This window comes from Anomalospiza imberbis, chromosome 9, assembly GCF_031753505.1.
Source record: "Anomalospiza imberbis isolate Cuckoo-Finch-1a 21T00152 chromosome 9, ASM3175350v1, whole genome shotgun sequence".
NCBI lineage: Eukaryota > Metazoa > Chordata > Aves > Passeriformes > Viduidae > Anomalospiza > Anomalospiza imberbis.
In genome coordinates this window covers 23,943,790-23,953,438 of record NC_089689.1, presented here as the reverse complement: position 1 = coordinate 23,953,438, position 9,649 = coordinate 23,943,790, and the positions used below count along the sequence as shown (strand labels likewise).

Sequence of the window (9,649 nt, the reverse complement as noted above, 5' to 3'; positions counted from 1 at the left end):
CAAACTGCACTACCAATAGCCTGTGTATCTGAAGGAAGGTTTTATTACCAGCTAGTGTTTGGAAGAAAAGAGTACTAGAGCAAGTTATGCCATTGAGGATTAAGTTTTTCTCACAGCCATAAGGGAGTCAATACCCTACTGTGATTCCCTGTTATGTACACAAAATTATCCTGGGTATAAAGAGCCCCCTGTTCATTTTGCACTTCTAGGGTTGTTACCCCTGATACTTTCAACCAAAGAAACCTGAACAAATGCTGAGGATTTGTACTCTTTTCCCTTTGGTGCCAGGTGAAGGCAGGGAGTTTTTGGGGCTGCTCCATGCATGTACTGCTAAGATTGATGAGGATTGCTTCTACAGCATGTAAGGCCCATTTGAAGGCTGGATTAATAAATTTCTAGAGGTGTGATTATTTTAGGCCCTGAGCATTATCCTTGTTGTGCGATGCCCCTTCCAGAGCTGCCACGAGCACTAAATCTGCTCGCTGGTGTTTGCAAATCTGAAGGCTGAGCACAGCCCTGCAGGGAGACAGCAGGCTCTTGGTGGGGATGTTGTTTTCTGGCAAATTCATGTTGTACTTAGCACTTAATCATTTCTGTGTCCCCTAAGGCAGATTTCTTTTCCCTCTCAGTCGGTCACAGCCCTGTCACGCTCCCAAAGAGTTTGAGCAGCTGATGCTGAGTCACCAAGTGGAAAACACGATGTCTGAGGAGGCTTGACTAAGAAGTAGGAAGAAGAAGGTAGAAAAAAGGGGGAGAAGCACAGTCTAACTTTAGCTGAGGAAACTGGTTAGAGCATAGAGGTGCTCTTCAGCATGGGAGTCTTGAGTCCCCACTCTTCTCCCTTTTTTGGCATGGGAACATGGGTCTCACAGAGCTTGTGATTCAGCCCCCAGGGGCTGAACTTTTGGTCTTTTTAGATGAAGAAGCATTTTGCTATTTTTAATAAAGCCAGGACTTCACCCTGGAAATCTTGACTGCAACTTTTAGCTCTTCTATGGATCATACATTGCAAGATTTAGGATAAGGTGAGGAATATTTATCTCTATGATTCATGTCTGCCATCCAAACACCCATGATTTCTACCTCATACTAATGTTGCTTTATATATAATTTTTTCCATGTGAGGAAACACCCATTTCTCACATGGTGGCCCAAACCTCAGGCAGATGAAGTGAGCTGAAGCAGGACAGAAGTGGGTCCCAGAGCCAGTGAGGGAAGTGAATGAGGCTCCATGGCTGAGTCACAGCAGCCAGTTGAGTGATGGCCATGGGTGCTTGGCTAAATCACCACAGATACTCCCAAGGCAGTGTTGGTAGAGAGTAAACAGAAATTAATAATAACTGTTAAATGCAGACATTTCATACCTCTCAACCTTGAAACAGGAGAAGGATTTTTGCAAAATACTTCCCTTTTACTCACTGTCACACTTCATGTTCAGTACTCATTCCTGAACTGAGCTGTCATTCAGCCACCCTGAGACTTCCCAAGCCATTTATCTGTGGATTTCTGCCTGAAATGGCAGTAAGAATCAGAGTCCCCAGGTTATCATTTAGTTCTAAGTCCATGATACAATCAGGAAATCTCTGAGATGAGAACCTGTGTGGAAAGCCACACAGAGAAATACCCCAGAAACACCCATGCTACTTCCTACAGTCAGTGCAGGTGCCACCTTTTGGGGTTAATTTTTCTTGCCCAGGATATATTTGATAAAAAATCAAGACTTCCTAAGCATCCTCACTCAACTTCATCATAATTTCACTCTTACTACATGCATGTAGCCCAGAATAAGACCCAAATAATAATAAAAAATAAAATAAATAAATAAAAGCTACTTCATTTAGGCATTCCAGATGGGGCCCGAAATGGTGACCTGGAGTAGTTTTGCCATGAATGGCCAGTTTTGCTATGTCCTGCCTCATGATGCAGGGGAGGCACAAGGCATAAGAGGGACAGAACAATGGTGCAAAAATAATGGTCATAACCAAGTTCTCCCTTTCCAAGCTCAATCTAGTGCACCTGGTATTTGAATGAAATTATTTACTGGTGCAATAATGACATTTTTAAGCAACTTACACTATACTTTTCAAATATGTATTTGGATTTAAAACAGCTCATGTGTGGGTTGGAGTCAAAAAAAAAAAAAAAGGAGGTTTTCTTTGATTTAGAAAAATGGTGACAATCTGATCTGCACAGTCTGAGGGCAGAGGTGGAAACCCAGCCCTGTTCTGAGCAAGGTTCTATGCAGCATGGGACACATCAGGTCAAAAGGAGGGCATGTTCTGGGAAGGGGAACATGTATTTGGAAATCACCAAGGGCCATCAGAACAACTAGTGCTGTCCAGGGTAAATCTGCCTGAATTTTGTTCCAACCTCCTCACCATTTCAGAAGTATTTTCTCCTGCCCCTGGGAAAATGGCAGTGCTGTGTGCTCCTGGGCAGGGCATTAACCAGAGCAGCTAAACACCACTAACCCCTTGTTACTGCCTGCCACAAACTTAACCAAACGCACAGGAAGAAGAGGAATGGTGGTCTGGTGAAACCCACATATGGACATATGGCTGCTCATCATGATTTGGGAATTTCTTCACCCCATCTGGACCAGTTGTGGCATCAGAAAAGTAGTTCAGTCGCAAACCAAGCCACAAGGCCATCACTCATCAGCACACAGCACTGATGCTACTGCAGAATAGCAGGAAAGGCTCTATCCCCATCTACTTTTAAATCATCAAGCTAATAAGTACCCTAGATGATAAGATGTAATCTTTTAAATGCAGTATGGATTTCTTCCCTGAATTATGCATGATAACATCTTTAGGCAAGAGAGGTTTTTTTTTTCTCCTAGAAGAGAAATCTTGTGGTGGTGGTAATCACTGTTTTACAACAGGCTCACCTGGGAAAGCTCCCTATTGCTGGGCAATCTCTGCTAACTTCCTAGGGGTGTGGAGCCCTTGGATGGTGCTAGAGCATCTCCAGGCGATGTGAGGCTGTTAAACCCACTGGTTCAACAAGCTGGTACTGGTCTCCAAGCAAAAGTAGCCTGTTGAGGAAAATCAAGAGAGGAAAAAAAGAATGAACACTGGGATTTCAAAGGTGGCTGGGCAAAATGAAATCACATCTGGTCACCTGCAGCCACTCTCTGGGCTTCACTGGTTCCTCAGGGGGGTAGTGAGGACCACATGCTGCACAAGAGGCAAAGGGCACAAATTAAAACAAATATATGAAATTCTGTCTGAACACAAGAAAATTATTTTTAACTATGAGGGTGGTCAAATGCTGGAGCAACCTATGGAGTCACTATCCCTGCAGATATTCAAAACCCAGCCAGATACAGCCCTGGGCAACTCCACGTAGGTAACTCAGCCTGAGCTGAGGGGATGGACAAGGTGATCTCAAGACCCTTTCCATCATCCATTCTGTGATTCTGTTCCCTGTTTCTTATACGTGATTTTGACAATTTTACTGGCCATTTCTCAGCAATTACACCATTTTGCAGGGTAATAATAGCAATATTTAGCTCTCGTGCAGCATTTTTCCCTCCTTGATCTTCAGTGCCTTTAATGAGGGTTGTAGTTCACAATCCCCACTGATCAGCTGGGGTAGCCAGAAACCAAGGGATTTGCTTAGAGACATTCAGGAAAGTGGGGGCAAAGGGACCAAATCTCCAAAGTGTCACTTCCAACTCCCAGACCAGCACTGCCACTGCAATGCCTGTGCCAGTGGTATTTCCAGGGAAATGCCTGGTGTACCAAGCACCCAGTGACAGCAGAGGATGAAGGCTCTGGAGGCAGCACTCTGTTCAAAGATGCAGCCCTTGGACTGCAAATCCCAGTGATGGAAAGATGTTTCTGCGTTTTGCCAGGGAGCAGTGGTGCAGGCAGCCCTGCTCCGCTGAGCTCAGCTGAACCACAAGCAGGCAAGCTGGTGCTCCAATGGAACTGTATCCACAACTGGTAAAAACAGGCTTTACCCACCAGTGCTTCAAGCTACAGGTCAGGTTTCTGTGCATCACATGATTTTTTTTTTTCCCCCAGTGTCCTGGTAGCAGATTTGGCCAAGCTGCAACACATAAAAACCAAAACATTTTTCTTAATAGTACAATTATTGCCAATCCTTAGAGATTGATGTTTGCAATACCATAAAAATCACTTTACTAAAACTGACATTGCTGTGATTTTGCATCTCAATGTATTTTGATCTATAGGCAAGTACACCTTTAAAAAAAAAATTTATTTATCTCATGGATGGTGAAAACCAGACAGAAAAGCAGATGTATGTGCATGTCTACAGACACACAAGAACTGAGCTCCCCTTTAAGTACTTGCTTAAATCCCAGGTCCTAACAAATAGGAATGATCTTGTTACTCCTTTGGTGAGTTGAATAAATATGTGGACTGTGTTTGTATGGAGTAGAGGAAGCAGGCAGTGGCCATTTATGGACGATTAATCACAGCCATGTATTCTTTATTTCCTATTTAGGGGTGATACAGTGGGCTGAATTCTAATCAGCTCTCTCTGTTGCAGGGTTTCATGTTTCTGCTTTCAGCAGTTAACACTTTAGAGATAGCTGAAGTTAAATGAGCAGAATGGCTATGGATTGGGATCACACTCTGGTCCTAGCAATGACTTTGCCTATTGCTTTTGGAGAAGGAATGAAATATTATCTCCTGTGTGGGCTCCTGGGAAGTTACATTGGAAATGGATGCAGGTAATAACACCTCCTAACAGTGAGCTGAGCCCAACTAAAACCAGTTCCGAACCCAGATATCCACTCTCACTACCTAAAAAAGTTATGAATATCAATGCAAAACAGAACAAAATGCTATGATTGGCATGCAGGGAACACTCCTATTTGGAGGTGCTTTACAGCTGTTCAAATGGGATAGTAGTAAGCAAGTGGAAAAGGGAAGTTCAGCCTTGTGCCCCACTCATCAGCAATTCCTCCAACAGCAGGAATGCCTACAAATGAACAGAGGGGTTTAATGTTTTCTGAATATGTTATTTGGTAGGTAAGGCTGGCTTTTCTTAATGGTCAGGACTGGGAACTACCCCTGCCTGGAGGGGCAATGCTGCCCTCCCTGGCCTCTGACTCTGGTGTAGTTGCAGTTCAAAGGACTGGCAGACAGAGTGCTCCAAGGTTTCAGGCAAAGCTCAGGAAAGCTCAGTTAGGGATTGCTGCATGAATGATTCCTCCATTCTTCCTTGTTTTTTATTTTAAATATGCACTATGTCAGTACACTCTTCAGCAGAGACATAATCTTCAACCGTTGTTCAAGGAGTGGAGAGAAGAATAATTTTAACAGAACCAGCACCTCTTCTCCTTGCACAATGCTCTGTTTGACCTTTCCAGTACTACAGTGGTATTAAGATAAGAATCATGTACTGTACCGTGACCTCAGTTACACCACAGCACATCTGAATTTGGAGTCAGTCCAATCAAGTAATTAGAATTGACTGGGACTAAGACTGGTGCATGCAGTATTTGATATTCCTGGCATTTGCAGTGCAGGCAGTCGGTGGGATCCATTACCTCACCCACACCTGCCCTCGGCATGCGCTCACAATGTGTTTATTACGCGTGGCACTAATCGCACAGCAGGAGATTAAATTGGAGAGCTTTTAAAAGGCAAATTGGCCTTTTACATCACCTAATTTGGAATGGGGGCCAGATTGCTCTGGATGATTTAGATACCTAACTCAATGAATGAGTACAAGACATTGAAATGCCTTTGGAAAAAAAAATTGAAAAAAAAAAACCCAAAACCCAAAAAAACCCTGCAGTCCCTAATCTTTAAATTTCATCTTTAATTTTGGAGTGAAATTGGTGCTTAGAAAATATATCTCAGGGAGGGCATAGAAAGAAGAATCCATTGAGCAAAAGTGAAATCTCACTGAGCCAGGGACTGTCAGCAAGCAAAGAGGAGATGGGAAATTAGCACACAGCTCAGGCTGTCTCACTCGCAAGAATACACTGACAAAATCCAAGCAAGCAGATGACGCCATCCAGCCCCTAAAAATCTAAAGTCCTTTAAAATTAGGGCCCTAGGTGAGAGATACTTTTCCAGGCATTAAGACTCTGGCAGCCCAACCAAAATACAAGATCAAGAAAATAAATTTGAAGGAGTTACTTTATTACAGATAAGAGTCCTTTTTTCAGATAGCCACGCTTCACTTAAACTCACTGAACCAAAGGCCACGTTGCAATTCACTTGGGAAAAACAGCTTGGCCTAAGACATGACACAGGACAAGAAAAATTAATAAATTTGAGACGTATCATCATAGGAAGAATGTGAGGAAAGTTTTTGATCTTCTTTTTATTGAGACTCTTGAGATGTCCTCCTGGGCTACTATTTAAGGCCCAATTTTCTTTGTGCTGTTTGGATCCACTTCCCATAGCCTAGCACAGAAACAGGCCTCTGAAATGAAAGCAGCTCTATATTCTGCCATATGCAGTAGACCAAGTGGAGAAGAGCCACCTCAACAGTGGGTGTTACTCAGCAGTGGGAAGAATTTAAGTGATTTTCAAGAAATGACGATCTAGTCCACAAAGGGGCTTGGGGACATGGAGGCTTGAAAGATTTGGAGGCAAAATAATAGAGCTTTGCTTTAAAGTCAGCTTGAGACTGCAAAAAACCACTCTGAAATTACCTGCTGGCTTCAGGTTATCCTTGTGTTGAGAAGGAGATACTTCAGCTGTCTGTTCTGGGGCTACTGAAAGATCTCAGCCTTCAGAGCTGCCCGTATTCAGCACAGCAGGTAAGCTGTGACAAATAAGATGGGATTTACAGAGGGAGAAGTGCTGTTGAAGTGCAGTAATGGAGGTAATAAAGACTTTCCTCCTGGACACACAAACAGGATTTTCCACTCATTTGACCAGCCTGAGAAGAGAAATGTTGCTCATTTGGACACATTTGTCTGAGTCTTAAGTAAGAACACACCTGTGTGTGCAGTCTGGGGTTAACAAAAGGTTTTTGTCAATTTCCAAGCACTGCCAGTTTGTCCTCTGCTACACCTAGGAAATGTGAACAGCATGGAAATTAAGATCTACTCATGAGCAGTAACTTACCTCTTTTACGTAACATTCTGTAATGAAGATTACTAAAGCTACCTTCACAATTTCAATTCTTCCTTCCAATTCCTTCCTTCCAAAGCTACCTTCCAATTCTTTTTCATTTTGCCACGAATTAAACTTTCAGATCCCAAATGCAGCTTTAAAATCTGAGTTTGCAGGTCAGAAACATCAGAGAGGTTTGTAACAACTTCCTCCTTGTCACAGGCTTTGTCCACAGACACAGCTCAATGAAATGTGACTCCAATGATGGATGCAGACCAGTGACCAACACTTTGACCCTTCCAAGCCCTGGGACCACAATCCAATGGATATGAGAACCCACAGCAGGGGGAACCAGCTGGAGGAACATGCACAGGCCAGTCTTAATGCAGGAAAGCTTCATGCTCTTGTTACTCCATTTTACCATATTAGAGCAGTTAGTTATTTGATCTCCAAGAGCTGTACCATGCAAGATTCAAAGCAAGCCAGCAAAATTCCTGACCAACACTCAGGCAAATGAATATTAAATTCAGGTGAATATTTGACTGCCCAGTGTGGCAGGCAGAGGGCTCAAACAACAGGGAAGGTTGGAGTCAGTCACTACAGCAAGAGCCAGGGTTGGGAGGATCATTATACTAATTCCCTTCTTGACCTCTAAAGTATTTTTTTCTTTTTTTTAATATTGCTGCTACCTACATCAATGTTCACAGACATCAAAACTAGTTAAGAATAGACTAAAAACTGAGCTAGTCCAAGCCACCAGGTCAATGAAGACACAGTTCAAGATGGCAGCATCATGGCCTGTGCCCACATGTCGACTGGAAAGAAGTCAGAGAAGGAACTGTAGCTCCAGTCTGCTGGGGTTTGTGCTCCATCAGGCCTTTGCAAGTCATGACAGCGTAAGTGTGGTCCCCAAACCCCAACTTTTTGGAAGAGAAAGGTATTACCAGGGCAACTTTTTGGAAGCAGCAATTTGCATATTTCGATTGATGTTCTTTTTTATTTTGTGATCATAGCTGATTAAAAAAAAATTGAAACATATACAGATCCAAAAGTTTATTAGAAAAGAAACAGTTTAATTATGCCACTATATTGTGTATGACACAAAGCCCACTGAAATCTGAATATTTGATGATCTCTGGAATTTGACTAAGAGCTCTTCAGCCTTAGGGAGAAACTTGACAATTACTAATCTACATATGCTGACAATATCAGGGGCCCCATGAGGGTCTTTAATTGCTCTGTAAACTTCAAACTGGAGTGTTCTTCAGTAGGACAAAACAAGATGCTGCATTCAAGCTAAAGAAGAGTGGTAGTTGACATGTTTATTAAATACCCCCAGGCGCCGAAGGATTGCAGGGTTGAAGGTTCTCTGGATAGAAGAAGTTATAAATGCAGCATCCAATTTATTCCAGACAGAATAATTAAGCATTAATGCTCAGGTGCAGCTACAGCATGATGGATCCAGGAAAACTTTCTGGATTTCCACACTCCAAACTGTTTTTCCATTCTCTTGCTTCCACAGTCCTTTTTGTTACATTCACTTAAGCTTTGTGACTGAGCACACAGAATGTCTGCATGATGTGAACAGAAGTGGGCGGTGAGTTCTATAAGGTGCTGACCTGAGATTTTTTTGAAAGCAAAATGTGTGACATTTGCCTTACTGTTGCTTAATTTGAGTCAGTGAGTTGAGCCCATGTATCTGGCAGGGGAGGGACTTTTGTCCTCCAAGATACCTGCAATACAGGGCCTGAATTTTTGCCAGAAATTTTAGTAGGTCTGGCTCAAATGGCAGCTGCCGGAAAATGGATTGTTTCATAGAAGAACTGATATTTTCCTATTCTTTCCCTTTAATTTACAGCTTGACACAAATGCACGCTTTAATGCTGAAGGTTACGTGTGTGTTATGGCCAGCACAGAAGGTTATTCTAACTCATTCTCCTGTTGCTGTATTGACTTTGATGTTTACCTTGTACGTTGTCAACATAATCACCAAGCAAATTCTGATTGCTTAATTTCTCATTTTATTTCTATTCCAGGAACGTGTAGAGTTATCCTCCCACTGCTGTGAGGGTTCATTACCTCTGCTGAACTGGCCATAGCTCATGGAGAAAGAAATAACATTAACCCCTCCAGAAGCCACCTAAAACAGCAGCATGGATCTTGGAGAGGGTTTTTACAAAGTGTTTTGTCATTTCTGGGGAGCAGAAGGAACAGACAGAGCTTGGATCACAACCCAATGGGATGTGCACCACTTCCCATTAGGGGAACACCTTGCCTTGCAATGAAGTTGATCAGGAAATAATAGGATGGAGTAAATCCTGAAGGTCCCAGTGCCACCTTCATTCTGGTCTCTAGCAACACAATCCAAACCTTTTACTTTGGGATGGGAGAATGTTATCGACACAACACGTTAAACAACCTTAACTCCAGTGAGCAATGGCACCAGTAAAACACTTGTTTATTAGCAGAATGCATCTGATCTCAAAGGCCTCCATGACAAGTTCATTACATATCAATTTAATTAGCTGATTTACATTTAATTTACATTTCAATTAATGTCTTTAGCAACAAAACGTTGCCTTAATAGGGTAATTGCC

The 9,649-nt window shown here is 42.6% G+C and overlaps 1 long non-coding RNA gene across 1 annotated transcript; it reads right to left on the bottom strand.

Moving 5' to 3' along the window:
- Positions 1-2,468: 2,468 nt before the first annotated feature.
- LOC137478705 (uncharacterized) lies at positions 2,469-7,112 on the bottom strand. Its single transcript, XR_011001744.1, has 3 exons — positions 6,647-7,112; positions 3,959-4,056; positions 2,469-3,020 (listed from the first exon to the last, which is right to left on the bottom strand). It is a non-coding gene; the product is annotated as an uncharacterized lncRNA (long non-coding RNA).
- Between the last annotated feature and the right edge of the window lie 2,537 nt (positions 7,113-9,649).